Source organism: Artemia franciscana, chromosome 17 (assembly GCF_032884065.1).
Source record: "Artemia franciscana chromosome 17, ASM3288406v1, whole genome shotgun sequence".
NCBI classification, from domain to species: Eukaryota; Metazoa; Arthropoda; class Branchiopoda; order Anostraca; family Artemiidae; genus Artemia; species Artemia franciscana.
Window position 1 is genome coordinate 33988210 of NC_088879.1, and position 25564 is coordinate 34013773.

Sequence of the window (25564 nt, forward strand, 5' to 3'; positions counted from 1 at the left end):
AGTGGTGCTACTGTCGGTAACCATTAGCTCTCGAAAATACAAATAGTACTTAAATAACTGTATGCTGTGCCTAGTTTACTTAAATTCCAAGTTAAATAAATAAACTTAACTTCGTAATTTTATATAAATTTTAATTAAGTTAGTTAAATAATTTTTTAAAATAAATTAATAAAATTTGAAATAAATAAATAAGCTTTTAATAAATAAATAAACCAATTAAGTGTTCCAAGTTAAATAAATTACCAAGTAACATCTGACTTTCAGATGCCATGTATGGCGGAAAAACGCCTGTTTGCGCTGCAAGTTTTAGTTTGTAAGTAATGGCCCTATCGCTAAGAACAGAAATCGTTCTAATACTTTTGGTTCGTTTATTAATCAAATAAAGCCAGACATAAACTGAAAATGAACTTCACAGTCAGAGTGATGAGTCATAGAGTTCTATACGACTAACCAATCTAAGTGATTACGGAAGTGAACAACGTCACACAAATAAACACACTACCAACCATATATTAAGTCTCTTTTCTAGATATGTTTTTGCAATTCTCACTAAATGAAAAATTTAGAAAGACTATTTCCATTATTTATTGGTAATAGCTTCTTTAATTTCAGCGCAATTGATGGCTAATCAATCGTCACCTTTGCCTCCAAATAGCCCATTAGTGACTCGAATGCCACCTGTTCCGACTGGACAACAAAGAAACGCCAATACTTCTAAAGATGGCTCCTTGTCTCCTTAACTTTTAAAACCTTAACTCCTTAAAGCCATCTTTAGAAGTATTGGATGAGTATAGATGAGTATAGATGAAGATATTGGATGAATTGGATGAGTATAGACAGTATAGATGAAGTATAGATGAGTTTATGTTGAGTGCAAATTGGCATAGCTGGTCAACATTTTTGAGATATCTGATGGTAATTCTACGGGATCACAATCTAAGGCGAATACGATAATCTTGCAAGAAACCATTTTTTTTAAATAATGTTGGAACTCTGCATCACTATGCTTGACTAAAGGACATTTTACATATTTCCAGCACTTTTCGAATTTATTGAAGAAGTGAAAAGAGAGGCTTACATTGATGAATCATATGACTTGATAAAAGAGCATTTGGAAAATCTTACTGTCCAAATAAGAAGTTACTGTCTTGATGAATATTCCAAATCTTTCTCCCTTACAATCAATGTTTTCAGTGCCAGTGCATCTGATATCCTTGACGCAAAAAGAGTTCACTAGGATAAAGTGCAGTTTTGGAACTTAATCATGGTTTGGTGAACTACAACTACAAGAAGTTTCAGTAAAAAAATTAAAAAAAAAATTCCCAATAATATCGAAATCGTAATAAGGAGTTCGTTACCGTTCCCAATCATTATATAAGTAGACCAACATTCTCCCGACTTCTTATCCGTACAAACAAATACCAAAATAAATAATACACATTGAAGGCAATTTAACGCGTGCTATATCGGATAATGAGAACACAGAGAAAATGTGTTGTATATTTTAAAAAAAGCAGCGGACAAAACATTTAGGATACTTTATTAAGAATTGGGGGTAACATTCTGATCTATTTGTTCTAAAATTAATCCGTATATTTGAAGGGTTGAAAATCCCTTCTATATTGAACAGAAGCAGAAATCGATAACTTTTATCGGTCGAATAATCAATTCCTAATTCTATATTCATATATATATATATATATATATATATATATATATATATATATATATATATATATATATATATATATATATATATATATATATATATATATATATATATATATATATATATATATATATATATATATATATATATATATATATATATATATATATATATATATATATATATATATATAAACTCCCTAGATTAAATATAGATGCGATTTTAACTCACTTCTTTCGCTTTGGCTTTCATAATGATATTCTCGGGTATAGTGAAAGCAGTGCCAATCCTCTGCCGAATTTGTGGAACAGTTTCATCATGATTAAGTGGCAATTCTGGTGGTATTTCTCCAGTTAACTCTGCTTCTTTTAAACACAACTCCTTCAGCTTTTCTAGCTTTTCTTTTAGCTTTAGTTCAAGAGACTCCTTCCTCATTCGTAGGGCATTGATCATTTCCAGTCTGGCTGCTTTTTCAGCTTCAGTTTCCTCAATTTCTATAATACTGAACAAGGTGAGGTTTGATAGTCTCTATACGAACCAATATTTTAAGCCTTGGATTATGAATCCGTTTATAGATAAATTCTAGCTTCAACTAATATAGCTAAACTTGAACCTTAGAATTGAGTAAAATTGTGAACTCTCATTAAATTTGCCCCCTACCAAATTTTGAAAAATAACTCCCCCCCCCCCCAATTTCCGTGAAACGACCCCAATGGGTCGATTAGCTAAAACCAAACCCTTTTTATCACGCGCAAGATATCCCCAGATATTTTAGTTCTAAATTTAGATTTTGACATAAACTCAACCTTATATCTACTAAAATTAAAATGTTTCGCTCAAACTAAACCTAGTTTTTTAACCTAGGGCAATATACTGTTTTTTGGAAATTTTAGCAGCTTAGTTTTAGCTTTAAATCTGAATTTTCAAGTCCAACATTAGATTTACTTATATTGTAAAAACTATTAAAACAGAGTCCCCGCTCCTTTTTTTTGCGCCTTGGACTAAATATCGCTTTTCAGGCATTGCATCTCTTTGTTTTTAGCTCTAAAGTTAAATTTTGCCACCAAGCCCGAACCTTATATTTACCTAAATATTAATTTTACCTAAAATTGAATGTGTTTTATATTTTGTTAAAACCTTTTTACTCTTAACTTTTATAAATCACATTTGACATTACACTGAAACTTCGATTTACTAAAGTTATAAAACTTAACTAAAATTAACTCCCCCTTCTCTTGCCTAAGACAACATCCACTTTTCAGCCACTTTATCTCCTCACTTCTACCTTCCAATTCAAATTTAGCTCTAAATTGGAGAGTAATCCTGTTTCCGTAAGGAGAGGGTTTCGAGTTCTGGTGTCGCTGATAATTTGGTTTGGAGTGGGGGTCAGTGGTGGGACTCCGTAAGCTCAGCCAGAGTAGGCCAAACTCCAAATGTTTACCGTGAGAAATCTGGGAGGAAAACATGCGAAGCATCGGATGATTTGACCCCACCCACGCATTGCACTCCCAACTGAAGACAGAGAATCAGGAGATCTGTACCGGCTCTACGCGGACCATTGGTAAGCATGCAAAAAAGTAATAATAAGAAAGTAAGTATTTCAATCGAAGCTACCTAAAAACTTTATGATTAATGTAAACTTTTTCTGATCTTCATATCGCTTTCCAGCCATTTTAGCTCATCATCTTTAGCTCTCGGACAAGCAACTTTTAATTCCTTATGTGTCATGTTAGGAAAATACGCACACATTTTGAATATAAATCGGACTTCTCTTGATTTTTTTGCATTACTATCAAAATTAGTCTTCAAATGGTTAAAAATAAATGAGCCCAGATAAAGAGAGAGAAGAAATCTGTAGCAAAAACAGAGTAAGCAGAGTAATAAAAGGAAGAGCAAAAGAGAAAAATGGCCACTCGGGACTAAGGCTGTGGAGTCCTGTTTTTTTACGAAGTGATAGAACAACGGATAGTTATGCTTTAGCTTAAGTTAAAAGTAACAACTGATGAAAATCTGCTATACTAGATCTACCATCAATTAAACTTGAAGCCAAGTAGGATAGTTGACTTTAGCGGCTGAGCAACGATGATTACAACACTCACCAATGGTGATGGCCCACAAACAAATTTTTCAAAGAAACTAAATTTTAATGCAACTCTACTGCTCTTGATAATTAGAAATAGCCAAAACTCTAATAAGTGATAAACTAAACTAATCCACCCAAACTCTAGCCCCTCTCCCTTCAAGATCAGATCTCAGACAAAGAGGGGGAAATTTTAGAAGCATTGGAACACAAAGAGCATCAGAGGATCTTTCCAAGCTAGATACAAATCTTTCCAAGATTTTTTTTCTCAAATCTTTCCAAGCTAGATAGAACTTCCCAGTAAGCAACCGCTATATAGATCAAGAGGGCGAGAGTATTCAATTAAGCTGTAAGCATATCCAAGATGCTCTATGCATAATGGTAGTCATAAGGGTAGTTTCTCGGTAAACCCTGTGATATTTGCTGGAGAGCTTATTCTGAAATTTCACTCCACCAAGACGGAGCACAAACTTTTAACCAAATTGGCTAAAAGGTTTACACGTTTTTTTTTTTTTTTTTTTTTTTTTTTTACAAACATTTTAGACAACTTTGCACTCTGCTTCATGAAACACGCGGGTTTACAGAAGGGTAATAAGGAGGAGGGGAGGAAAACCCTAACGATTACTAGGAATTTTCTTCCATTTATGATTACAATCATAAAACTGTTCTAAGTCCGTATTTTGACTGGAAATAATTTCAAGCAATAGATGTTGATCAACTTTGAGAAACTCTACATTTCGGTGTCTCCCCTATAGCCTCTTTTTGAAGTACTGTAAAAACAATCTTAAAAAATCCAAAAGCTCTCTTAAAAAGCATCGGTTTTTGACATAAGAAAGTATCAATCGGAGCACATTTGGAGGTAGGATAGTTTCATTCCAGTGTATCGATCTAGTAATGAGCAGATCTAATAAAGAGGCTTTCAAAATTAGTAAGTTAGATAAGTAAAGCATTTGTATATATTGGCCTTTACCTGAATGTTGATAAATGCAAATTTGTTCCCTTCAGTTCCTCCTTCTCTTCTTCTCTTTTTTGTAAAAATTTATCCGCCCGTTATATCTTATTTTTTAGGGGTTTAGTTTTAATATAATTACTATTTTACCTTATTTCCATTTACTGCTAGTTTCTAACTCTAGGCTGAAGATTACGATTGGTTATTTAAATATTGTTGGTAATAGAGCAGAATATAAGCGTAAAGATCTGTACAATTATTACCGTTTTCGTGACCGTTCAATTATATACGTCTTTGGGTTTTACAAACTTTCGAATGAAAAAGATATTTCTTTTAATCGTATTCACTATTTCCATTTCTGTAAATTTTTGTTTTGTCTTCCGTCATGGTACCGTTAAACAAACTTGGAATAAATGAAGCTTTTAGAAGAGTTAGCTGTAGCAGGCAAAAGGCTGTCGGATATTAACGTGAGCCAATTGAAACTTATTCAATATTTTAAATCTGAGCTTTTTTCGTAATTCTTTTTTCTTCTACTTATACTCTACGTTTTGTATTTTTGCATTAGTGGGTTAGAAATAAGTTGATATTATTATAGTTTTAGCAATGAAAAAAATTTGGTATGATCTTTCTAGGGCTATCCAAAAAACTATCCTAGGATTATCTGGGATATTCTGTTCTTTCTAAGACTATCCTGAAAGAACAATTATGAGAGTTAGGTCACATTTTACTGATAAGTGATTAGGTTTGGTAATCCATCTCAGGCCAAACAAATACAAACGTCCTAGAATGGGGCGAGGACAGGGATGAAAAAGAATTTAAGACTAGAAAGAGTGATGAAATATCATCTGGGTACAGATTGCTTAATGCTATGATGAATTGCCAATAGTGGTGTGGGTCACCCTGTATTTGCTCATAGAAAGAATTTTTTCGTAATCAAATTCATTTTAAGCTAATATAAAAGATTAAAAAGAAAATGCACATAAACATAGGAGCAACTTACCGGCCATATTGCACTTTAAGCTGCTAGTACTATCACCTCTCGATAAACTTGAGTGAGAACTGCCAGTTGATAAAGAGCTCACGGATTTACTCAGGTCTGCGACGAATTCTGAAAGTGGCCTTGTTGTCAGTTTTTGAGCCTAAGAAAAACAAAAAAACAGACAAAAAAACGAGGGTTTTTGCGAAGAATTTTTGCTAAGCGATTACTGTCATATGAGTTGTATCAAAATTAGTCATTTATGTTACTAAAGAATTTTATAACATGTCACACTATCTAATAACCAAATCCAGAAAACCCTTGCTCTTAGGTTCACTGTAAAATATTCAGATTATTTAGTAAAAATTGTATCAAGATAACCCCATTTTGGGGAGGAGAGAGGTTGATCTCTACTAAAAACTGTGCACATTTTTCCATGCTAATATGTTTAAATAGCTGGTCGTTTTGAACTGAATGGATTTTAAATATTTGGAATCAGAATAAGCCACATAATTCTTTATTATCCCGTTTATAATAGTCTCTTTGATTTTTTAGAGTTCGTTTAATTTTTGAATTAAAATGGAATAGTTGTGGGCATCAAGTCATGGCTAATTGTAGAAAAAGCCAAGACAAATAGTTCAATGGAGTGAGAGGCAATTCTGGCATTAATCACCCCTTATTAGGATTGTCTAAAAATGAGGTTACATGTACAATGAGGTTATAAACAAGTACTTTTTACATTTTAACCTCTTTACATATTAAACAAGTGCTTTTCAACGTTTTTTTGAATTTTTGAATTAAACCAAAAATAGCCTCATCACTTCAAGTTTCTTCGTAAGGGTCACTATTGATCTCAATTTTATATTGGGACTTCTGGAAAGGCCAGTTGAAACCAAATAAGTCTAATCTCACAAGTTTTCCAAAAAAAACTGATGGATTGGTCTAAATAAGGAGTTCTCCAAGTTCAGAAACAAGCCCATTGGTCTTATGGCACCTGATTAAGATTTTGTGACATCCGAAAAACCGATCACAGATACCCTGCAATCCTACGATAAAAATTCGTTTTTCAAACACGAAGATCAGGCAAAAATACCTTAATAAATTCATTAAAATGCTGACACTATCTACTTGCAATACATAACTACCAAAAGAGTAGGGCGACATTCATTAGGAATCGAGTAGAAATACTCGATAGCGTACGATACTTCCGAAAGGTATTGGTGCCTGTGTTATAGACAATACAACAAACAAGTATCTACACTATGTTTGCCCACTCCTTTTGTGGTATTTATGAAGGGCTTCAAGCCTGAAAAATTTGCTTCATATTCGGAAAAAGGATTGCCCACTCCTGGTGTAGTACGTAAAAACATGAAGACAAAGGCTGTAGCCCACGGATATTACATACATTCAAATATGAATAGGTCTTTTTTTAATTTCAGTCGTGTTTTCATGACACTGACGATCTTAGCAAATGTTCGTTTTCTAGTTCTAAACATTGATGCCCTAAACCTTAATGTTTCTTATTCGAAAACATTAATATACATTCTTTTCGTATTTGAGTCTAAAATTTCGCTAAGCATGATATAAATCACTGGGTATCGAAAGTATGGGTACTATATGGGTATAAAGTATGGCTACCTAGCTTGACCCTGCAAGTACCTGAACTATCCACTTATATATTTTATTTGTTATTACCAGGATGTTTCTAGTTGAGGTATAATTTTCTCATTCAGAGATAAAATCGCCTGATTTTTTTTTAGACGAAAAGAAGTTAACACAATGTTTAAGAGTAGAAGAGCACTTCCAAGAAATTAATGTCCCTTGAAATGTTTGACATACAATTGGCTATTCGCGCTTGATTCATTTCTGGGAGCCTAACATTAGGGAAAAAGAAAGGGGGTAAATTTGATATGGGATTTAAAGGAGAACCTTTAGGGGATCAAACGACCCCTCCCGCTCTCAAGCCCACGTTTTTTAATGAAAAGAATTAGAAAAATAATAGTCACAACAAAAAATATTGTAATAAAGTAAAACAAATCGAGCATGATAACCTAAGAAAAAGAGTAGGAAACAGAAAAAAGCAAATGAAATAGGAACTGTTTACCTTCGAATGTTTTCTGTCGAGATAGAATTGATGTTGACATATAGCCATTTGCCACAATGCCTTCGTCGGAGTTTGACTTGCGCAGAACCACACATGCACACTTATTAGTCCAGGTTGGATCCCACGACGACTTCCTGTATTTCTAAAAGAAGTGTGTGTGAGAGTGAGCGAGAGTGACCGATCAATTTTAAGACAAAGCAACCTATTAAAGTATATTTTAATCTTTTACTTAAGCGGTTAATCGCTTACTTAAGTAATCTAAGAAACGAAAGAAAACTGATCCATTTCTGTTGATACTTAAATTATGCAGGCTTATCTTAGTTTTTATAATATTTTTGAAGAAACTAAATTTCAGCTGGGGGATAGGGCGGGCAAACTGGGGTCTGGGTAACAAAATAAGGTCTGGGAGGGGCATTTGGGCCCCCCATTGCATAGCAAATTACGCTTTTGATTTGTCCCTATTGAACTGTTATTTGTAAATTTGACCATGGTTTTCGTCCATATTCAAACATCATCAACTAGTTGTTTCCTAAAGATAACTGCAAAGGAAAGCTGTGCCTTCTTAAGCTGTTTGGTATGATATATTTTTAGCTTACTCTTAACTGATTTTTCACCCACGTTTATTTTTTTTATTATTATTTCTTTTTTTTTAATTTGACACCCGTTAGGCTACTGGCATACACTGCATGACTACAGATGGGCATACTTTTCATTAAAAACAGAATTACCAATTTTTTCAAATTCTCAAATCGTCTAAATTTCCACTTATCCTAGGACTCAATCATTTTCCACTCTCACTGTCATTTATATTTTATAAGTCTTATGAATTCCTCCTCCCTGTTCTTCTTTTTATTATAAACATACTTATAAGTCAATGGAAGTTTTTGAAGGCAATTCTACTTCCGGTTGTTTCTTCTGTTGAGTGCTCAAAACTACAAAATTATATTTCCTTTTGACCAGACTAAGGAGTAAGGACAGGGGGTTGGTGATTACCCCAATCTCTGCTCTGTGTACTGACATGAATACTGGGATTGTCAAATAAAACATTGCTCATGACACTGGAATGATGTTATGGAACTATAAAAATTTTACCGCTAGATCCCAAAAAGACTCCGCGGGTGATACTCATATTCTGCTCTAGCAATATCATAGCGTTAACATCGTTGTTATAGAAGAGAATGAGGTTACATACGAACCCGAAGTCATCCATATCCAGATGAAGATGCAACATTGCAAAAAAGCTTTTTTTTAATTCGCAGTAATTAAAAATTATATTTCAAAATTTATAATTAAAAATCATATATAAATGATTTATGAATAAACAATAATTTATTTGCAATTAAATAATAAAATAAATATATAATGTAATGAAATTCTAACAAAATGACACAATAAATATATAATAGTAATACAAATATATTATAAATAATATAAATAATCTATATATATAAAAATAAGTTGTCTGTGTGTGTAAATCGAGTGACGTCATGTTTGTGTGTCGACTGACGTCATGTTTGTCGATTGACGTCATTTTAAGGATTGAGCTGTATGCGTCATGAAGTTGTTTGTCGACTGACGTCATGTTTGTCAATTGATGAAATTATACACCGGGACACCGGGACACAAATGACGACCGGGACACAGGTAATATAAATGACGACCGGGAACCTCAAAGAGAAATTACAGACTGGGACACCCGGACACAAATCACGACCGGGACACAGGGAATATAAATGACGACCGGGACACAGGGACACAACTACAACGGGGACGCCGGGAGCAAAGGCGGGATATATAAATGACGACCGGGACAGAGGGATTGTTCGAATAGAAATTACAGACCGGGACACAGGGACACAAATGACGACCGGGACACCAGGACACAGGGAATATAAATGACAACCAGGACACTCAAAGAGAAATTACAAACTGGGACACCGGGACAAAAATGACTACCGGGACACAGGGAATATAAATGACGACCGGGACACAGGGACACATCATTAGAATAATGAGGTATAGATCTGAATACGGATTGTTTTTCCTATGGACCATTATATGTTGTATGTTCAACAGTCAGTAAACCTGACAATCTATTTATATGCAAAGACAATGTAACAGCGAAGAATGTTGTATATTCGCATGTTTTACGTAGTTAAAAACATATATATAGATATATATCTATCTCTAATCACAGGTGGGACACAGGGACACAACCACAATGGCGCGTAACTAATATGGCACGTAACGACTTACGCGCGCGGGGGGGGGCTTGGGGGGTGCGAAGCGCCCCACCAACTAGGTGTTGGGGTGGTGCGAAGCGCCACCCCAACAGCTAAAAATATAATAAAATAATAAAAAAATGAAATAGTAATTACATAATTATTATTTACTTATAAATGATAATTAATTATAAATAAAATTATACACAAACAAAATTATTATTATTAATAAATTCTTTAGCCTCGAGGATAGATTCTGCAAATAAATTCTCGTTCTTGAGCTATGCAATAAAAGAATAAAAATCTGAGTAACAACTTACACTCCTTTTACTTTTGAGATACTCACTTTTCGTCATCTGGTGGAGCTCCACAACTATCTATAGATTTGTCCAGCTCACCTCTTCCTTCTTTTGAGTGTAAACTGGCAGAGTAAGACGACTGTACTATCCTATGGACAGGGAAAAACATGCAAACGTGCTTATCTGAACAAAATAAACAGAAAACACGGATAAAAGAAACAAAGAAGGGTGGGAAAAATAACATGACATAAATAGCATTCAATTGCAGGTTCAAAAGGCCATAAATCCTAATATTATCAAAACCATCTTAAGGAGCAGAGAAAAATAATACCTATTTGTGAAGGATTTCATTTCTGAGCCTCTGCTTTTTTTTTCTCCTCGGCATTCAGATTCATCTACTTAAATAGTTATCGTTTTATGCGGCTCATCAGAAGCTATGAGCCTGAAAAAATTTGTCTATTCTCAAAAATGAAAGACAACAGATGCGGGTTTATTTTTTATTATTATTATATTTTTTTTCTAGAGGTGATCAAATCGGACCGATGGTCCTAGGAGATCGGGAAAGGGTTCATTCAAAAGGAAATTAGATTTCTAGTGTTTTTTTAAGTGATCAAACAGATCGGAGGGAAACTACCCCACCCCTCACCTCCCGCACCTTTCTCCACCAAAGACATGCATTCATAATTCGAAGATAGTCATTTGAATCAGAATAGTTGAAAGCTCAAATAATAATTAGTTGAAAGGTCCAATGCAATTTCCTCGTTATTTACATATGCTATTTGTTATTGGGAAATATACGAAAATTTACTGAGGGGAATTTTCCGTGGGGAATTTCAAGGGGAGGAAAGTTTCAAGCAGAGATTTTCCAGGAAGAATTTGACATTTCAGGGAGTGACTTAGAGCATGAAGCTGGGAGTTTCAGGGAATGTTAAGGAGGATAACGATTAACCAAAAGGCTGTGTTATCACGCTACTACTGCCACTACTATTATGGCTATGACAACTGCTACTGAAGCTGAGAGTATGAAGATGAAACTTTTAGGGAATATTTAGGGGGATATTGAACTAAATCAATACACAATCTGTGCTGGTAGGTTGCCAAAAGTCTTAGGGATTAAAAAGGGGGAGGTTGAATTAACCAAACGCGCTATGTGCACACTACTATTACTACTACTACTTGTACTACTGCTAATACTGCTACCACAACTATTACTATAACCACTACTATTACTAAGACTACTACTAGTAGTACTACTGAAGCTAAGGGTATTACGGTGAACCTTTATGGGAATGCTTAGGAGGATGCCAAACTAAATCGAAACGTACTATGTCGATTCAAACTATTAAAAGGAGATTAACAGCTATATTCCTGAAACAGATTGGAGTATTAGGTTGAAACTTTCGGAGCATATTGAGGGGAATGTTGAACGAACCCAAAGGTGCACTAGCATTTGAAGTACTGGTGAACCTAAGGGTATTACGGTGCAAGTTTCAGTGAATGTTGAGGAGAATGTGGCTAAACTAAATGGAAACGCAGTATGTCGATTCAGGTTATTAAAAGGTCGTAACAGCTATATCCCAAGGAAAACTTAAGAGTATAAGGTTGAAACTTTCAGAGTATACTGAGACGTGTATGGAATCAATTAAAATATACTATACACTAATGCTGCTACCTTTAATATTTAAACACTTTTTAATACTTGGGCTAATGGTGTTAAGTAAACATTTTAGGGAATGCTTAGGAGGCTCTTGAGCTTAATTGAAATACGTTATGTGTATGCAGGCTGTCAAGTGAACTTATCAGTAGTAGCTCAGAAACTTAAGTACTTTTTTAAAGTGTTGCTTATGCTTGTAAGCTCCTTAGGGTTGACGCTGAATTCTGGGTGTTCTGTAGTTCGGTCAATACGTTTCGGACGTTTCTGAATATACTCATTTGTTAGAAATATCTAATTGGGTATATTGTGAAACTGCCAGTCTTACGGGTTTTTGGCTCTTCTGAGGATATTCTGTCAGATGCTTATGCACTCTACAAATTTCCAATTACCAAGGTCATCAAAAAACTATTTTGTCCCTACAACCCACGTTAAGTTTTCATTGCTGAAAATCTCAATTTTCAAAAAAATTCTTTTAGTTGTTTATAAACCATAACTGTTTTGGGCAGTGTTGCCCAAAAATTCATATTTTGCAACGTTAAACCGTGAAAATAAAATAATTAAAACTAATTTGCTAAAGTTGACAACACTTTGTGTCCGTAAAAGCTTCGAACATTAACAAAATGATGATTAAGACACAACTTCAATAACTACAACTTCTTAAAGTGTTTGGTACCACATGTTTTAGAAGGAAATCTGCCTATTATTCCTTCAAAAGGAAAGCTACAACTTCTTAAGGTATTTGGTGCGACACGTTTTAGAAGGAAAGCAACATGTTTTTATTTCAAAAGGAAAGCTACAACTTCTTAAGCTGTTAGCGCCTCACGTTTTAGAAGGAAAGTTAACTGTTTTCCTTCAAAAGGAAAACTACAACTTTCTAACATGTTTGCGCCCAATGTTTTAGAAGGAAAGCTAATTGTTTTTCTTTCAAAAGGAAAGCTACGACTTCTTAAGCTATTTGTTGCCGCATGTTTTAGAAGGAAAGTTACATGTTTTTCCTTCAAAAGAAATTTAGTCTTTCTGTTTTTTCTTCTACAGAAAGAAATTAGTCTTTCTGTAGTAAAGGTTGCTTAAAAAAGCGCCAATTTGTTTAATTGATCTGGAATTTATTTTGCTCTTTTAGAGGAGACATTCTATTAACCGAAGAGTAATACCATTCGACTCCTCAGCCAGCTCCAAGTATGATTGGTCACAACCTTGACAGTTGCAGCTCCTTCCCCTAATGGGCCAGATGTAGCCCTAGGCTATATAAAAAACTACAAGGTAACACTACGAAAATTAAATTCCTTTTTATGATACACAGAAAGTTTCTGTTAATCAGATTTTCATATTTCATTTTGTTTTCATCTAGGCTTTTATATCATCTTACAAAACATATTAATCCACAAGCTCTCACTATCTCACAATGATGTGCCATTATAGACCAGGTTCAGAATACAAATAACGAGCACGTGCAATGTGTCCCAGAAATTCGAAATTCAACCAGAAATTCGACTCAACCGAAAAAGTAATTCAACCAATGAAAATGCAAAACCTAAATTTGAGGTGGGAAGGGGTAATAAGGGCCAATTTAAAAGAAACCAGAACTTTATTGAGGGGCATAATAAAAATATGCTCTAGTTTTTGTAATTTTTACGACATTCTAGGACCACTGGGTCGATACGATCATCCCTGGGGAAAAGAAAAAAAAATAAACACGCACCCGTGATGGGTCTTCTGTCAAAAAATACGAAGTTTTATATTTTTGTAGATAGGAACTTGGAAATTCTACAGCAGGGTTCTCTGATACGCCGAATGCGAAGATGTGATTTTCGTTAAGATTCTGCGCCTTTTAGGGGATGTTTTCCCCTATTTTCCAAAATATGGCAAATATTCTCAGGCTGGTAACTGTTGATGGTTAAGACTAAATTCGATGAAACTTATATATTTAAAATCAGCATATAAATCTGAGGCTTTTGATGTATTTATTAGCATTAAGATTCCGTTTTTAGAGTTTTGTTTACTATTAAGCCGGGTCGCTCCTTAATACAGATCGGTACCACAATTTGTTTGATTTGTTTATCAATAAGTAGTAAGCACGACTTTGTTGTTTAGTTTATGCGAGTATTAGCTGTTTTTTAAACAATTAGTTCAATGAACTCATTCAAACTATTTTTTCAGGGAAGTTGCACAAAAAACCACCACCAACGTCACTCATTTCAGTTGAGCCTTTGATGTCAATACTTAGTCAGGTCATAGTTACACTAGCTACGACTTACACTTCCCTTGAACTTACCAAATCACAGCCATGGTATTATCCATACAACAACACTGAGGATTTTGGTGCAGATTCTTCTTATGAAATTTTTCAATTTTCTCAACATATCAGTTTATTTACATTATTTTAGCCATCTGGTTTTTGAAAGGTTTCCCATACAGAAAACCTTTCAACACAAATTTTCTTCTTCTTCTGCAAACTATTCTACAGCTATCTGTATCTGCCTTCTTGACTGTATACCCAGCTGTGTTTTTGCAGAATTTCATGGAATTGAAACCTCCTCCAGAGGTGCTCTGAAGGAAGATAAGAAACAGGGATAGAACTTCACAGATGTTGCAACTGCAGAACAACAGCTTTTTGATTGCTCCCGAACTCTTTCTCCTCACACAAAGATCCATTTTAATTTAGTCTTGGAAAGCATATTGAAATTATGGTCGTTTTAAATTTACTGATTACGTCTAACACACAACCCATGTGTGTGACACGGACGTGCAAGGAAATCGATTTAAGATGCATGGAGTAACTGTGTATTCCTTTACTAGGTTGCAATACTTAGGAGAGACAAAACAAATTTCAAAACCATAACACCCTACTAACGTAATGATTCTTCCTTTTATAACGATTCTTTTCCGCAGTTTATTATTTTTCTTCGGCAGAAATTATTTTACTTATTGGCTCTCTATGAAGCACAATTTATTGAGTAACACTTTTTTTTTTCCTTTTCCCTAAATGTCTGAATTCATGTAGAGCCAAAGGTATGGGGTAAAGGGTGTGGCTGAATCTGACTTCTAGAGATGGAATTCTACATAGGAATCACAATTTTATAATTTTAGTAATTTGCTCAAAGGATGAAAACGATAAACCAAAGTTATCTTTGGGTTTTAAGATATTTTGAGCAATTAGAAGAATATGTTGAGAGTATTTATTTGAGTTTTATGGAATATTTTGAGGATTTAACTTAAACTATTCGATCTACCAACCAGTTGGAATTTCTTTAAGACTTGCAAAACTCGTATACCTAAGGGGCATGCAATTTATGTTGTATTTCTGTTTCTACTAGCCTTTTAAGCAAATTTTAAAACGAAATTATTTGGGGATTACTAAGGGGATTACTGATGTTTAGGGATACCTAAATATATCTGAAATCCCTGTTTTTATTACGTAAACAGGAATTTCTCGCATCATGAATAAGTGTCAAATCGACATACAACAAAGTCACTAAAAAATGCAACGAATGGCATTCTGTGAGAATTGTGGGCCAACAGCTCTTGCAGCCACAAGTAGTCTCACTACCCGTCTCAGGTATACGTGTTTGAAGTTGCAAATAGTTGCTGTCTCAAGTAGTCATAGCAGCAGCCACAGTAGTAGTAAACAGGGGATTTTTCATGGATGGGGGGGCTAGGGGACACTTACCCCCAATAATGAGGAGAAAAAATATTATATATCCCATGCCCCTAGACAATCCAGATACAGACGCCTCTTATCCCCCAATAAGAAATGCTGTTTATTCACCTCTGGTAGTAATAATATTGGTCATGAAAGTATAAAGTCGACGCCCTGCCACTCCGAAAATATTACTATAATACCTATTTGATAACCAGGATGCACTAAGCGTCTTTCGATCTAGTTTAATATCCCCCTCAGCATTTCCCAAAAGGTTCATCCTTATACTCTTACTTAGTCTTTTATGAGACACTCAAAATTAAACACACCCCCTCCCCGTTTTTACAATGATATCTACTTTTATAGAATTGGCACACTAAAACTTAAAACGAAAAGAAATTACTCCGTATATGACAAGGGCTGTTCCCTCCTCTACGCATATTGGAATATGATATCTTCAGAGGCATGGCTACAGACTGTTTTGAACAGTGTGGCTATTTCATATTTTGATCAGTGTTTCGGGTGGCTCAGAAAAAGGGGGAGGCCATCTTATGGCCTTTGCCATCATATTTATGATCAACATATCCAAAAAGCTAGCCATTCCCGAGATATTACTGGTGCGTTTTTGACAACCAGCAGACACATAGTGTGTTTTGATTCTGTATTCGTACCCTCAGTATTCGCTGCAAGTATTTACAAGTAGATTTGCTGAACTCAATTGCTAGTAAAAAAGGTTTTAGTGCCAAACCTATTTTGTCATTCAAATGTTGCTTGTTGTCTATTAAAATTGCCACACCCATGCGCAGAGTGGCTTAGGTACATTGGGGCTAAAATTTTACATTTTATATCATAATTAACAGGTATAGGAGTGCGGCATCTTCTATCGCTCAAACAACATCATTTCTAAAATGTCTCTTCGTAATGATCTTTTTTTGATTGTTTTCATTGTTATAAGAAGACGAGTCCGTTCAGAAATCAGATCAGGTTAAAGCACACGTATACACAAATTAGTTTTTCCCTATGAAGATATTGCGCAGTAGCGCAATATCTTCCCCTAAAAGGGGCTAGGTGGGCTTTATGTATCTTTTACTTCCATCAAGGCACTTCGTACAGAAAGACATGTAGAAGCTTCGGAAGAGCTTCATTTGATTGGAAATTAAAGCTCGTAGGGACCTTTCTAAGAATCAAAATTGACTGGAGGGCAATCAGCTCCCTCCCAAGTCCTCTTTTTTCCAAATTCATCTGGTTAAAATTGTATCCATTTTGTTTAGAGTATTTGAAAAGTCCAATAACAGTGGCTTCATAATTTGACTTAATTATTATTGTGTTTTGCATACTGAAATAAAATAACCCGTTATATGTTCCCCATGCGCTCTGCCACCCGTAACTTTTTTTTCAGTTTTTGCTTCGTCAAGTTGATTCAATGAACAGGTAGCCTACATGGCTTGAAACAAGAGAGACGCAATGCGGGAATAGATGTGCCAAATCTTTCTTTGAAAACATCAAAAGATATTTTTCATATTCATACCAGAAAAAAAGGTGGAGGGTTGGGGTATTCGTTTGCGGGTAGTAATTGTGAATAAAAACAAGTAATAAAAGACGACAAAAGGTAAGTTAAGGACAACTACGATCTATTCGTTAGGAGACAAACAAAGGCGATATTACGACATTTCATTTCTGAGCCACATCAAAGTCAAATTTGCCAACAAAAAACGAAGTTTTACGAATATGGTTTTTACATGATTTTAGCGTCAAGCTCGTAATTCAGAAGTCAAGAAATTGGCTTAAAAAGCCTAAAAAACTTATTCAGAAAGTTTTATTCCTAACTCATATGTAGATTATCATTAATAACACTATACATAACAAAACCAATATCAAACAGTTCGTGGTAACGAACTGTAGTAAGGAGCGACCCGGCTCAATAGTAACCAAAACTTAAAAAATGGAATTTTGATATCAATAGGTACATAAAAAAATCGCGTTTAAATGCTGATTTTAAATATATAAGTTTCATCAAGTTTGGTCTTACCCATCGACAGTTACGAGCCTGAGAAAATTTGCGTTATTTTAGAAAATAGGGGAAAACACCCCCTAAAAGCCATAGAATCACACCATCAGATTCAGCGTGTCAGAGAACCCTAATGTAGAAGTTATAAGCTCCTATCAACAAAAATGTGGAATTTTGTATCTTTCCCAGAAAAATAGCGTGGGAGGACCCCCTCCCACGCTAATTATTTTCCCAAAGTCAACGGATCAAAATTCTGAGATAGCTATTTTATTCAGGGTAGTCGAAAAACCTTATAACTATGTCTTTGGGGACGACTTACTCCCCCACAGTCCCAGTGGGAGAGGCTACAAGATACAAACTTCGACCAGTGCTTACATGTAGTAATGGTTATCGGGTTTACAGGCATGTACCTGTACCAGTGTACAGGAGTTTTCAGGATGATTTTTTGGTTGGGGAGAGGCGTTGAGAAGAGGGAGATAGGCTGGAAGAGCTTTCCATTGAGGAATTTGTCATGGTGGAAGAAAATTTCCATGAAGGGAGCGCAGGATTTACTAGCAATATTTAAAAAAAAAATGAAAAAATAAATATGAAAAAGTTTTTTTCAGCTGGAACTAAGGAGTAGCATTAAAACTTAAAACAAACATAAATTATTACCCACATGAGGGGCTAACCTCCTCCTAATACCCCGCTCTTTACGCTAAAGTATTTTTAGTAATTTCAACTATTTATTCTATGGCTTTTGTGATTCAGGGGTCATTTTTAATGAATTGGGACAAAATTTAAGCTTTAATGTAAAGAGCGAGGTACTGACGAGGGGGTGAACCCCCTCATATATGTAGTAAAAACATGAGAACAAAACTTCTTTACGTTAGCTAATTTATTACTACCTGTTCATTGAATCAACTTTGACGAAGCAAAAACTGAAAAAAAGTTACGGGTGGCAGAGCGCATGGGGAACATATGACGGGTTATTTTATTTCAGTATACAAAACACAATAATAATCAAGTCAAATTATGAAGCCACTGTTATTGGACTTTTCAAATACTCTAAACAAAATGGATACAATTTTAACCAGATGAATTTGGAAAAAAGAGGACTTGGGAGGAAGCTGATTGCCCTCCAGTCAATTTTGATTCTTAGAAAGGTCCCTAGGAGCTTTACTAATTTATAAGCTTTAATGTAAAGAGCGAGGTACTGACGAGGGGGCGAACCCCCTCATATATGTAGTAAAAACATGAGAACAAAACTTCTTTACGTTAGCTAATTTATAACTTACGTATATCTTTTACTAATAAAAAGATTCGTAAAAAATTAAAAGTTCTAGTTGCATTTTTAATTAACCAAAAAATCAGAGGGCAGCTAGGCTTCCTCCCCCGCTCTTTTTTCTCAAAATCATTCGATCAAAATTATGAGAAAGCCATTTAGCCAAAAAAAAAAAAAAAATGCAAATTTCGTTTTAATTATTCCTCTGTGGAGAGCCAAAATCAAAACATGCATTAATTCAAAAACGTTCAGAAATTAAATATAAAAAAAACAAGTTTTTTTAACTGAAAAGTAAGGAGTGACATTAAAACTTAAAACAAACAGAAATTACTTTGTATATGAAAGGGGCCGCTTCCTCACCAACACCCCGCTCTTTACGCTAAAGTTTTAAAAAGACGAGTTGGGAGAAAAAGTCAAACTTTAGCGTAAAGAGTGGGCCGTTGATGAGGAAGCAGCCCCTTTCATATACGAAGCAATTTCTGTTCATTTTAAGTTTTAATGTCGCTCCTTACTTTCAGTTAAAAAAAACGTGTTTTTTTTTTATTTAATAACATGTTAAATCAACACATTTTTTTTAAGTATAGACAGTACAGTTACATTTGGCACAAAAAAAGAAAATTAACATGAAACAGTTTTTGTTAAACATTCCAATGATAACTTTGAAGCAAAATATACTGATTTACTCTATTTAGAAAAATATATATTCATGTTCATCCGTATATTATTGAACCATTTTTTTATTTTGATTCGATTTTTTTTTCAAACGAATCAAATTTTTACGATGATTTTAAATATATAAGTTTAATCAAGTTCAGTCTCACTCATCAAAAGTTACGAGCCTGCGAAAATTTGTTTTATTTTCAAAAAAAGAGGGAAACGCCCCCTAAGAGTCACAGAATGAAAAAAGTCACATAATGAAAATCACACCACCAGATTCAACGTATCAGAGAAACCTATTTAAGGAATTTCAATCTCCTATCTACAACAAGAGCTAAGAGCTCATATGGCACTTGTGAGAAGGCCAGAACAGCCAAGAGCTCATATGCTATGAGCTCTAACAAAATTCTAAGAATCAATAGATTGATTTAAAATCAATTAGTTAGGCTCCCCCCAACTCCGTCCCCCCCGTAATGTCACCAGATCCGGTCGGGATTTAAAATAAGAGCTCTAAGACAGGATATCCTTCCAAATTTTTAGTTTCATTAGGATCCGATCACTTCTTCGTAAGTCAAAAATACCTCATTTTTTTAATTTTTCAGAATTAACCCCCCCCCCTCCAACTCCCCCAAACAGAGCAGATCCGTTCCGGTTATGTCAGTCACGTATCTAGGACTTCTGCTTATTTTTACCATCAAGTTTCATCCCGATCCCTCCGCTCTGAGCGTTTTCCAAGATTTTAGGTTTCCCCCTCCAACTCCCCCAATGTCAGCAGATCTGATCGGGATTTAAAATAAGAGCTCTGAGACATGATATCCTTCCAAAAATCAAATTTCATTAAGACCCCATCACCCATTCATAAGTTAAAAATACTTCATTTTTTCCAAATTAACCGGCCTCCCACTCCCCTAAGATGGTCAAATCGGAAAAATGACTATTTTTAATTTAATCTTATCCGGTATCTGATAAGCCCGCCAAATTTCGTTGTCCTAGCTTACCTGGAAGTGCCTAAAGTAGCAAAACCGGGACAGACCGACAGAATTTGCGATCGCTATATGTCACTTCGTTAATATCGAGTCCCAAAAAAAATGTGGAATTTTGTATTTTTTGCCAGGAGACAGGTCACGGATGCATGTTTATTTATTTTTTCTAAGGGGTGATTGCATCGATCCAGATGTTCTAGAATGTCGTGAGAAGGCTTGTTCTAACCGAAATTAAAATTTCTAGTGTCCTTTTTAAGTGATCAAAAAACTGGAAAAAAACTAGGTCCCCTCCTACGCTCATTTTTCCCAAAGTCATCGGATGAAAATTTCCAGATAGCCATTTTGTTCAGCATGGTAAAAAAAATCTACAAAAATGTGGAATTTTGTATTTTTGTGGAGAAGACAGATCACGAAAGCATGCTTTTTTGTTGTTGTTTTTTTTCCAAGGGGTGATCGCATCGACCCAGTGGTCCTAGAATGTCGCGAGAGGGCTCATCCTAACGGAAATTAAAATTTCGAGTGCCTTTTTTTACTGATTGAAAACTGAAGTGCATCTAGGCCCCCTCCCGCGCTCTTTGTGATTTTGGGGTCATTCTTAAAGAATTGTAACAAAAAGAGATATATCACAAAGAGGATATTTCATAAGTGGGAGTTAAACACTTTTAAAAAGTGAGTTTTAATGACCAAGATATCCATAATTCTGTCCTTTTCATTGTATTCTTCACAAAAAGATATATACATAACATCAGAGATATTTTCCCAATATCCTCGCTCTTTCTATAGAAAAACAATTATTAAAAAATAAATTACAAATAAATGACCATTTAAAAATCAGAGTGACTCGAAATCATGTAAACTGTAATTGGCAAGGAGAGGCGTGTCTGACTTAAAGATTGGTGGATTTGAATGAAGACTTGATGATGATTGGTAGACTCTATTATCATCCATTTTAACGTTACTTACTTGCTTTTTAAACTTTGTACTATATTTATAAAAATCTGACATTTCAAACGGTTTTGAGATTTCTCTATAAGGCTGTATAGTTGCTGGTTGTATCACTGTCTGATTTTTAGGCGATTCAAAAGGCACAACAGATTCAGTAAGTCTTCGTTCAGCTGCACGATCAATTAAATTTACATTTGCACACTGGGTGTTAAGGTTGTTCATAGGGTACACATTATTGCTGCTCGGTTGGTCTATGCTTTGTGTTTTAGTCAATTTCTTCCTCGATATAACTGGCGAATCCTCGCAAGTTTCATACCAAACTGTCTCTTTTCCAGCAATGGAATTATCAGCTGGTTCAGTTCTATCATTTTTCACACAGCTTGTGAAATGGTCACTCCGTGAATCACTCATTGTACTATAGCTTCGGGAGTGGGAAGCTGAATTTTCAAAACTTCCACTACTCGATATAAAACTCATGTTGTGAAGTTGATTTAGTCCTTCTTGGGCACTTTTGGTGACGTTCTCCCGAGAGCGATAACGTGGACCAATTGACGCACTATCAACTATGTCAACAACAGGAATTGCGTAGCTTGGGGTAGGCGGTAAATGAGGGACAGATGACCTACTTACATCCAACCAATGCTCATCACAAACAGAAGATCAAGTTCGCATATGTGCCACCCTAAAAATAGGTTTTATTTTTATTATGTGCAATGAAATTGACCTCCTCTTTTCAAGAGTACTATGGACATTCAAAATAGAATGCGGTTGTTTGTGTTAGTTAGGTGGAAACTTTAAACCCCAGTAATACCCCAGTAAACCCAGTACTAGAGAGAGAGATAGAGATAGATAGAGAGAGAGAGAGAGAGAGAGAGAGAGAGAGAGAGAGAGAGGAAAAGAGAGAGAGAGAGAGAGAGGAAAAGAGAGAGAGAGAGAGAGAGAGAGAAGGATTTATTCATTAAACAGATAATAAAAAAATGACTACCACCTCCCCTAAAAAGTAAAGCTTGTCCAAGGGGGAGATAGAGAAAACAAAACACATCAAACAGTTCGTCGTGGTAACCCGGAGCGACCCGGATCAATAGTAACCGAAACTCTAAAAAATTGAATTTTGATACCAATAGTTACATCAAAAAATCGCATTCTAATGCTGATTTTAAATATATAAGTTTCATCAAGATCAGTTATACCCATCAAAAGTTACGATCCTGAGAAAATTTGCCTCATTTTAGAAAATAGGGGGAAACACCCCCTAAAGTCATACAACCTTAACGAAAATCACACCAGCAGATTCAGCGTATCAGAGAACCTCATTGTAGAAGTTTCAAGCTCCTATCTACAAAAATGTGGAATTTCGCATTTTTTGCCAGTAGACAGATCACGGATGCGTGTTTATTTATTTGTTTTTTGTTTGTTTTTTTGTTGTTTTTTTTCCAGGGATGATCATATCGACTGAGTGGTCCTAAAATAATGCAAGAGGGCTCATTCTAACGGAAATTAAAAGTTTTAGTGCCCTTTTTAAGTGACCAAAAAAAATTGGAGGGCACCTAGGCCCCTCCCACGCTCATTTTTTCCCCAAAGTCACCGGATCAAAATTATGAGATAGCCATTTTATTCACCATAGTCGAAATACTTATCAACTATGTATTTGGGGATAACTTACTCCCCCACAGTCCCCGTGGGAGGGGTTGCAAGTTACAAACTCTGACCTGTGTTTACATATAGTAATGGTTACTGGGAAGTGTACAGACGTTTTCACGGGATTTTTTGGTTTAGGGGGGAGAGTTGAGGTGGGGGGTTACGTGGGAGGATATTTCCATGAAGAAACTTCCCATGGGGGAAGAGACTTTCAATGAAGGGGGCGCAGGATTTTCTAGCATTATTTGAAAAAACAATGGAAAAATAAATATGAAAAATTTTTTCTTCTGAAAGTAAGGAGCAGCATTAAAACAAAACGAACAAAAATTATTACGCATATGTGGGGTTTACCTCCTCGTTATACCTCACTCTTTACGCTAAAGTATTTTTAGTAATTTCAACTATTTATTCTACGGCCTTTGTGATTCAGAGGTCATTCTTAAGGAATTGGGACAAAATCTAAGCTTTAGTGTAAAGAGCTAGGTATGGACAAGGGTTGAACCCCCTCATATACGCAATAAAAACATACGAATATAGAAGTTCGTTACGTAAGTTAATTCGTAAGCTACGTATATTTTTTACCAATGAAAACGTTTGTAAAAAGTTAAAAGTTCTAGTTGCTTTTTTAAGTAATCAAAAACTTGGAGGGCAACTAGGCCTCCTCCCTTGCTTCTTTTTTCTCAAAATCTTCCGATAAATTGCAACTAATTAATATGCAAATTTCGTTTTAATTATTTATGTGCGGAGAGCCAAGATCAAAACATGCATTAATTCAAAAACATCCAGAAATTAAATAAAAAAACAAGTTTTTTTAAATGAAAGTAAGGAGCAACATTAAAACTTAAAACGAACAGAAATTACTCCGTATATGAAAGGGGATTTTCCTCCTCAACGCCCCGCTCTTTACGATAAAGTTTCTTACTGTTTTAAAAATTAAAGTTAGAGAAAGAGTCAAACTTCAGGGTAAAGAGCGAGGCGTTGAGGAGGAAATCCCCTTTCATATACGGAGTAATTTCTGTTCGTTTTAAGTTTTAATGCTGCTCCTTACTTTCATTTAAAAAAAAACTTGTTTTTTTATTTAATACAATAAAAGAATACTAGTCCACCGACACCACTAACGCCACCACCCTCAACTATAAATATAAAAAAAAAAACTTCATTACTTCACTTTTCCTCTGGGAACTACCATGTCATCATAACCCCCACAATAAATAAAATAAATGAGTGAATCAAAGCTCTTAATCTACAAAAAGCAGTTTTTTAATGGCTTTTCGAATATAAAGGAGTCTCCAATACACCTTATATTACTCGTCAATCTATTCCATTTTCGTGTACCTCTATTTAAAACAGAAAAACATGGACGGGAAGAAATGCCTCTAGGTACACTTAAATCAACACTACCTCTTGTACCGCGTGAATGAACAAAAGACCTAACGCACAATAAATCACTAAAACAGCGTGGTTGAATATCCTGCAGCAATCCAAAAATAACCCACAATACATAAAATTCACGGAGGCCCGCAGCTGACGAAATTTTCAAGGTTGGATAATATTCCCGAACAGACTGACGAAGAGGAATCCCTGCTAAAAGCCTAACTACGTAATTTTGTAGAACTTTTATTGGTTTAAGGATAGATGGAAAAGTGGAGAGCCAAATACTTGAACAATTAAGTATATACGGGTGTCTTAGAGAAGAGTAAAGATGGCGGAGGACAGATATAAGAAAAAAATGTTGGAGTTTCTTCATTATACCTAAATCTCTTGCCAGAATTTTACTAGTTAAAGTTACATGCTGCTTAAAAGATAAGGTTTCATCAATTACAATCCCATATTAGTTAAAAGAAACAATCCGTTTTATAACTTCATTAACCGTATCTAATTCCTTCATCCATAGGTAAAAATCCGGCGATCGTGAGAAAATGAAAAAATCAGACTTGCTTATGAACCAAAATTGGATGAAGATTTATTAGCTTGAAAAGGAAAAGAAAGGAAAAGGAAATATGGTGAAATCTTTGGTAAATTACAGACACAGAATGGACTGTGCCTTTCTTCAGCAGGGATTGTTATATCTGTAACTATCATATGTCCAAAGGTAGGACTTAGTGGTGTTTAGTTCTGATGTAAATAACAAGACCAGCATCCTACGTCCAGTTTTTTGACGTTCTTACTTAATACATAAAAAGTACATGAAAAGTTCTTCATTAATACATAGCCGCTAATTATAAGATAACTCTACAGTTAATTATTCCCCTGAGACCTCTATTGAATGTACTGGGAAAACAGTCTTAATTACTTTGAAAAGCTCTCCTCAAAAGTAGCAAATTTGGAAATAATACAGTTTCAATCGGTACCCTATTATGAAGAAAGTTACTTTAATAGTTTTGAGTGCCAAGCTTTTTTAAACCCTGGTTGCCATAAATTGTTGTTTGATCAGTAATTTTTGTAGGGCTTGACCAACAAAAGATGAAAGCTGAGCAAC